The sequence below is a fragment of the Acomys russatus genome, chromosome 20 (genome assembly GCF_903995435.1).
Source record: "Acomys russatus chromosome 20, mAcoRus1.1, whole genome shotgun sequence".
NCBI lineage: Eukaryota > Metazoa > Chordata > Mammalia > Rodentia > Muridae > Acomys > Acomys russatus.
The window spans coordinates 41982133-41990393 of NC_067156.1; the positions used below are offsets into that span (position 1 = coordinate 41982133).

The 8261-nt window shown below is 40.9% G+C and overlaps 1 long non-coding RNA gene across 1 annotated transcript; it reads left to right on the forward strand.

The window, feature by feature from the left end:
- Positions 1–1695: 1695 nt before the first annotated feature.
- On the forward strand, positions 1696–7863 carry LOC127204463 (uncharacterized). The gene is made up of 3 exons (XR_007832472.1): positions 1696–2690; positions 6777–6889; positions 7216–7863. It is a non-coding gene; the product is annotated as an uncharacterized LOC127204463 (long non-coding RNA).
- The last annotated feature ends 398 nt before the right edge of the window (positions 7864–8261 follow it).

Genomic DNA, 8261 nt, shown 5'->3' on the forward strand with positions numbered 1-8261 from the left:
GTGGCTTTGCTCTTTAGTGGACTCTCACAGAACTTAATAGAACAAATTAACATTTGTTTTCATTATTATAATTTTAAACATTATATATTCTGTTCTGGAATGTTTTAGCTTAAATCTGTTTAGTTTAGTCAGGCTGTGGTGGTGCATGCCCTTAACCCCAGCATTTGGGAGGCAGAGGCAGGCAGATCATCTACAAAGTGAGTTCCAAGGCAGCCAAGGCTACACAGAGAAGTCCTGTTTTGAAAAGCAAAAACAAGCAAACCAACAAAAACCATTTGTAACTCAAGAAAACAGCAAGTGGAAACATCTCCGACTTACACATTCCAAAAACTCTCCTTAATTCTTCACGTGCGTTAATATATTTAACCTTTACAGCAGACCAGAAAGCTAAGTACAATGATATCACATGAAGAAATTGAGATTTAACCCAGTAACACTGTGGGCTTCACTGGTATATTGGCCTGCCACAAAAGTGTGTGCCAGCATCATAACCTTTTTAAGTTAAACAAAGGAGCATTGGGGGATGAATTCTTTTCCTGGATGAAAGAATTCAAATATTTTCATATGTATATGAAAAAAATATATATGCATGCAAAGCTTCCATTAAAAATCTATACTATGTCACATAGAAATTATAACAGTGATGAGGTAAGCAATTGTGTGACAAAATATATTCTCTCTGGTCCTAACATTCAGAAACACATACATGTGCATGTGTGTTATATATGTGCACATGGTTATATTACATAAAGAAGAGGGCTCATTGCCTTCAAGATGAGGCTAAAGACCCAAAGTTTGATCTTAAGATTCCATGTAAAGTGGGTGGGGGTGTTGTCTGCGCGCGCCTGTAATCCCAGCACTTGAGAGGCAGAGGCAGAGGCAGGCAGATTTCTGTGAGTTCAAGGCCAGCCTGGTCTACAGAGTGATTCCAGGGAGCTAGGGCTACACACAGCTTGAAAAAAAATAAACAAAAAAAATTGAAAAACTAAAAAACAAAACAAAACCCCCAAGATTCCATGTAAAGCCACATGGCATGGTGCATGCCTGTATCCCAGCAGTCAGGGAGGCAAAGGCAGGCAGATCTCTGTGAGTTCAAGGTTAGTCTGGTCTACAACGTGAGTTAAGTACAGGCTACATAGAGAAACTCTGGGGAAAAAAAAAATTCCATGTAAAAAGCTAAGTAGGGGCACATATTGTGAGGGAAGGCAGAAAGCAGATCATCTATTTGAATTTTCAAGGCTGCATCAGCACAACAGCACACCAAAACCACAACAACATGGATGGTGAAAGCTGACACCCAAAAGCTGTCCTCTAGTCTGTACATGTAGATTGTGACTTGCACATGCCCCTATAGCTAACACCTTCCGCCGCCACAGCAACGACACACATATACAAATAAATAACTATTCTTCAAAGAATACACTATAACTAACACTGCTCATACAGAGTATGTATAAAACTCCTCATGCTAACATTGGAAGGAAGAAAGGCTGTGGGGATTCGGGCGGGGAGGAACACAACTCAAAAGCACAATTTAACCCTTAGCATTGGAGACGCTTTCACATCATCCTGATATGGTGCGATAACCTAAAATGACATTATAACACACATAACACGTGCACACAAGTGACAGGTCACATCTGAACCCTATCCTGTATTGACATGGCTTGTTTTTCTCTTCTTGTTTAGGAAACCAAATGCACATCGAGCCCACAGAGGGTGAAAGCCTACAATGGTCTACCTGACGGCCAGCATGCAGCCTTGAGACTCAGTGAAACACTGTATAACTTCCCTCCACAAAGAACATTTCAATCAAGAAGTAAAAATATCAGTCCCATAAGGGGGATAGAGTCAGTAGAAATTAAGAAATAAAGCAGCAGTATTTTATTACAAGCATATTATACTTTGGAATAAAGGAAAAAAATTGTAATTTAAATTTCCTCAGTGCATGCCTTCTTTTTCGTTCAAAACACAGAATTGTAGAAATGAGGCCTGCACAGTTCAGATGAAGAATTAAATTCTTCAAGTAAAATAGCAACATAGAGTGGAAGACACTTATATACGCAACATTGAGCAGAATCTGACTAAAGGAGGAGAAGAAAATGTTTAATCTTTTCACAAAGAGGACTAAAACACTGACACCAAAAAGAGCATTGGAGATAAAATCATGGTAACAGTTACTGTTCTTAACAAATAGGATATAATTTTGTGAAATAATGAGATTATAATACAAGGAGTTGCTGATAAAACTGTTACAGCAGAAAATGGATAAATCATTAAATATAATGAGATTTAACTATCACTGGGAGAGAAATGATATGTAATTAGAAAAAGGAACAGAATACAAAAAAGAAAGCCATGTTTCCATCCATGGTTCCACATTCGTAGGAGTCTGGTAATAAAGAGGAAATTATCTGAGCCTGTTAATAAATTATAGACACCATTTCCAGTAATTACAGTAACAATAGTCTCCCCAAATCCAAGCTTACGTCCTATCAACCCTTCATTTTATTTAACAAACACCTGTATAACATCCTGTGCATAGAATTACACTAAACATTTGATAAATATTAACTCATTTTCGATGATTAAGCTTCTGCCGTTCATCTGGCAATTATGAGGTTCACAGAAGACATGAAAAGGCACAAGACGTTGTCATCTGTGCCCTTGCAATGATTCACATTTCCTAGGTAAGATAAGATACTTGCCAAACTGAAAGGGAATTGATTTATGGTAATAAGTACAAAATGTGTGACTTTGGGAAAGAAGAAAGGTTCGCTTTATCTGAGGAATCATTCCAGGCTATGGGGAAGAAGCAAGTTAAATTGACTGCCATGCTCAAATAGAGATGGGGGGAAAGGTCTGCGAGCAGAAGAGATGAACACTGATGCAGAGGGAGCAAAGACGGAACATCAGCATCAGTATCCGCTCAGGTTGGCTGACTCTGAGAAATCTGGAAGGAGAATGACAGTGTATACAGTGAAGTCCTGCTGAAGAGGTGACTATTGTGACCTGATAGAAAACTCTCCTCAGGGGGCAATGGGAGCAACCATCTGGTCACTTGCCAGCCCTTGGCTCTGTGCTGTGTCAACCAAGGGCATGGCTGCCTCATGTCACAGGTCCTGCAAAGAGGAGTTTGAGATAATCATGGGGTGGTGGCCTACCCTGAATAATACCTGGGAAAGACTTCAATCTCTTCTAATTTACAAGCTTTTATTGATATATATATAAAAAGTATTCTGAAAAGGTCAAAGAGTTAGTAAATGAACTATATAATAGAGGTCTGAACAAGTTTTTAGAAATCAGGTTATTAGCCATGTTTGGTGGTAAGATGTATAGAGCTTCCATGTGTGTGAAGACTTGAGAGAACAGAGTCCCCAAAATTGCAGGGAAAAGAAATGAAAAGTGAGCAACGAAAATGAGCCGAGAGCCCATTCAGTGCACAGGAGATGATCAAGTTGGGGATGGACCTCAGTCAGTAGGGCTGGGTTTGATTCCCAGCACTGAATAAACTCAAAAGTGGTGGCACATACCCATAATCTCAGCCCTCAGGGGGCGGAGGCAGGAGGATCGGAATTTTCACACCATCTTCAGCTATGTAGCAACTTTGGGGCAAACTTGATATACACCATGCCCTGTCTCAAGACAAACAAAAAACAGACAACTGTTTTTCAGGCTAAAGAAATCTTGAATCTGGAAACTCTCAAACCAGAAGATGAAAATTCTATAAGGATATTCTACAGCCTAATTACAGTAACCAGAGCGAGAAAAGGGCTGTGTGAATGTATTTCTGAAGAGTGAAAAGTACGTTTATTGAAGAAAAGCTTAAAGTGAATAAACAGAATATAAGATAATGGACTGTCAGAGAAGACCAACATGTAAGTATGTGGCAGCAAATATGAAGGCTCGAGTAGCATGGGATTATGGTGCGTATCAGTACCCCACTACTCACCAGGCAGAGGCAGCGGATCGATAAAAGTTTAAAGGCAGCCTGATCTATGTAGTATATCTGCACAGAGTTCCAGTTAAGCAAAAAAAAAAAAAAAAAACAAAGAAAGAAAGAAAAGAAACAACAACAATAATAAATAATAGAAAGAAAGGAGAAAAAGAAAACATAAGGACTTGAACAAATAAAAACAGGTAAATTTAATCAAAACCAACAAACAAACCAAGGAAAGAATTGGGAGTATGTCCAAGGCATAAGTAATCAATGACTGTGCAGGATTCCTGAAAATCAAGTGATCTGCAGACCGAAAAAGCCTCCATTGGTTTGATTTCAGGGAAGTGTGCAATTAAATGAATTTTAACACAGAGCCTTGCAACCATCACCACAACGTAATTTTAGAACAGTATGATTACTCCAAAAAAGAAACTGCATGTCTATTTATAGTGGCATATGGGTTTCAACTGGTAACATTACAAACCACATTGACAGGGTATGACATGGTAGTCACATAACAGTTATGACTAGAAAATAATGGGGCTGGAGGATGGCTCAGCAGGTAAAAGCCATTTCTGAGCAAACCTAATGACCTGAGTTCAATCCCTGGACCCCATATAAAGGTGGAAGAAGAGAATCACCTCCACAGTGTTGTCCTCTGACCTCTACATATGTGCTATGGCATGCACACATCCCCCATACACATGTCACACACAATTATTAAGAAGAAAAGAATAAATTTGGTCACAATACAGGACAATCACTGGTCAAGCATTCACCTTTGGAAAACATCGGAGTAATCCTTCAGAGAAGTTGAAATAAGAGGTTCAAGCTATCTATCATAAGGTGAAATCCTGGCACATAGCAGACTGTAATTCCAGTTATATTTTCTTGCCCTCTCTGCACTCAGCTGACCCGTTCTATCTGCTAGGTGAGATGAATTTGAGCCTTTAAATGCTTTCCCTTGCTGGCAGGCACAATGTTAAGCATTAGTAGCTGAGGTGCTGAAGAAGAATTGCGGAAGGAAAGGGATGTGTGTTTTGGTTTCTGGGAGTCCTGGTGGGAAGTTTCTGAAGCCTAGGAGGCCCCTCCAGTACCAGCACTCAGCAATGAAATCCCATGATCCTTCAGTGGAAAGCAACGAGCAGCATTCAATGGCCTATTCTCACACACTAGTGTCTGCCTCAAGGCCTAGGGGCTGTGTGCATCGAGGGTTACCTGTGGTTAGCTATGAAGCACTGTGTGTATGTGAGCATGCATGTGTGCATGCATGTGTCCATATGAGTGTGTGTGTGTCTGTCTGTCTGTCTGTGTCTGCATGTGCTGCGTCTGTGTTTATGTGTTTGGTTGGTTTGTGTTAACTTTGTGGATAATAGTATTATGTTGTAATGTCAGAACACTGGCTATGCCTGGGCCTTCCAGCTTCCCTTGGTATCCGTCCTAGACAGTATGGAAGCTAAAAACCCCTTTAGGTGTACACCAGAGGGCTGAATTTTCCAGCAATTTCCTGAGGAGAATTTGTTCATTCTTCTTATGTGACTCCAGTGGACAAGCCTTCCTCATTTTAAAGATGTTAGTCTGACTAAGAGAAAGAGAGCTCAGTTTGCAAACGCCTAATGATGCACACCTGTAACCTCAGCACTGAGACAGGGCTGAGGAGCAGAGTAGATCCCTGCAGCTCATTGGCCAGGCAGCTTAGCCAAATGGTTGATCTTCGTGTTCAATGAGAGGCCCTGGCTCAAGGAAGTTAAAGAAGGAGAGTGATTGAGAAAGACACCAGACACTGACCTCTGACCTGCACACCAATGTGCACCTATGTACACATGTACCCACATTGCCAATACAAGTGCCATATAGCACGGCACACAGGTTTGGTTTGGTTTTATTTTGAGACAGGGTTTTACTATGTAGCTTTGACTGTTCTGGAACTCACTCTGCAGACCACCAGGCTGTCTCAGACTGATCTAGCTCTAACCATGATGTCATCAGTGGGGAACAAAGCAGAGGCTTTAAGAGCTCTACCGGACTCTAGGCAAAAAATTCATTGCAGACCTAGGTAGAAAATAGATAAATGTATCAATAGAAAATTTTTTTTCTGATTTACGTATTGTCCTAGTTTGATTTATATGACTGTGATAAGGAACATGAGAAAAAGCAACTTGGGGAAGAAAGGGTTTATCGGACTCACACATACTGACCGCAGTCCCTCACTGAGGGAAGCCATGGCAGAAACTCAGTCAGGGCAGGAAACTGGAGGCAGGAACTGAAACAGAGGCCATGCAAGAAGGCTGTTTAACTGCTTCCCATTTCTTGAGTATATTCTTTCTGCCGTTATGTTTATTTTTACCTCCCTGGAAATTTTATTGAATAGTTGTTGTTGTTTTTAATTGAGGTGTTTCTTAGCCCCTTTTCTCATACTTCCCATGGTTTTTTTGTTTGTTTGTTTGTCTTGTTTTTGTCTTATGTTTTTTTGGTTTTTCAGGACAGGGTTTCTCTGTGTAGCCTTGGCTGTCCTGGACTCACTTTGTAGACCAGGCTGGCCTCGAACTCACAGCGATCCATCTGCCTCTGCCTCCCAAGTGCTGGGATTAAAGGTATGTGCCACCACCCCCGGCATATATTCCATGTTTTGTTGTGTTGTTGTTTGTTTGTTTTTCCCTGTATTGTTTTGCTAGGGCTGAGCTATCAAAATGCTACAGACTAGGTCTGTCTGTCTCTTAGAAGCAGCAAAAAAATGCCAGTCATCCTGGGGTGTTTTGAAGCATCGTTCCTTGCTCTCCTCATATAGGCTTTCACTATGAATGCCCACATCTGGTCTGTCTTTTCACACATTCAGGCTTCGTCCTGCCTCAAGAACATCAGTGAGATTGAACAAGGCTCACTTACAGGACCCCACTTAACCACAGTTACCTCTTCTATGACCCTGTTTCTAGACATTCACACTTTGAGGTAAGAGGCCTTGCGGCTTGCACATCTGGATTCAGGGTATGCACAGTCAGAGCAGTACAGTGTCCTTTCGCCCTGCACTTCAGCAGACCACTGCACTCAATTTTCTCACTCATTAATTTGATCATAAGCCTACCCATTATGCCAGCTTTTCTATTCACAGAGACCTTCTATTTCAATAATCTTAATTTTTTTTTTATTTCTAAAACTCCTTGCTTGTTTTCACACCAGCCCATTCTTTCACTTATGCAATATCTTCTCAAATCTTTTACAGCATTAATTTCACAGCACTAATTTCTCTAAGTATAACTATATCCTTTCTCCCTCAGGAGTTATTCTGTTTCCTGAATCCTGAGTCTGTCTTCCAAGGTATTTATACCTTCAAATCACTGACGACGACGCCTTTCCATCGGGGCCGGAAGCTCAGGAAGGTCATGTCCCTGATTTATCCTCTGGCCATGGTGTCTCCTCTTGGCATTTATGAAAATGCCTGGGTAAGCCCTGTAGTGACCACGTTATAGAATCTCTCCCTTCAAAGATGTCAGTTCAAGGGTTTATGCTGGGCTGTCTCCAAGCTCTTTGATGATTTGATCCAACACCTCAAAGAAGGAGGCATTGTATTAATCAAGACCATCAAATAGCCTATATTGCAATATAAAATATTATTAGACCACTACTAGATATAGAAAATGGAGAATATTTCAGGGAACTTACTTAACTTTCTCACTTAGGCTTATGATTAATATTATTGGGTAAGGAAAGCCCCTATGCAAAAGTAGGCATGGCTGAGCATGAACACAAATACCACATCAAATATCTGCTTTCCATGGCTTGTATAAAATTCTGTCATCTCTGAACACAAGCCTAGGTCCTCCTCAAGAACAGTCAGTGCCCAGCGGGGCAGTGGTGGTGCATGCTTTTTAATCCCAGCACTTGGGAGGCAGAGGCAGGCAGATCTCTGTGAGTTCAAGGCCAACCTGATCTACAAAATAAGTACAGGACAGCTAAGGTTACACAGAGAAACCCTGTCTCAAAACAAAACAAAACAAAACAACAACAACAACAACATCAACAAAAAAATAGTCAGTGCCCTTAGCCTTGGAGCCATCTTCTCAGCATGTATATTTCATTTCTAGTGAAGTCCTTTTCCTGTGTCTGCATGTGGAGAAGGAAAAGAGAGGAACAGGGAGAGAAAATCTCTAGCCCCTCGTCGTTATAGGATGCTGTTTGTACAGGACCAAGTTCTAGTCTTATGAACTTACTTACCCTAACTTTTCTTTCTTCCCCTCCCCAGACATAGCTACCCTAGGGACTCCAATATGTGAATTTGGGGAGCTGAAAACCTTTAACGCCCAAGTAGATTTTGGGGGTGTAC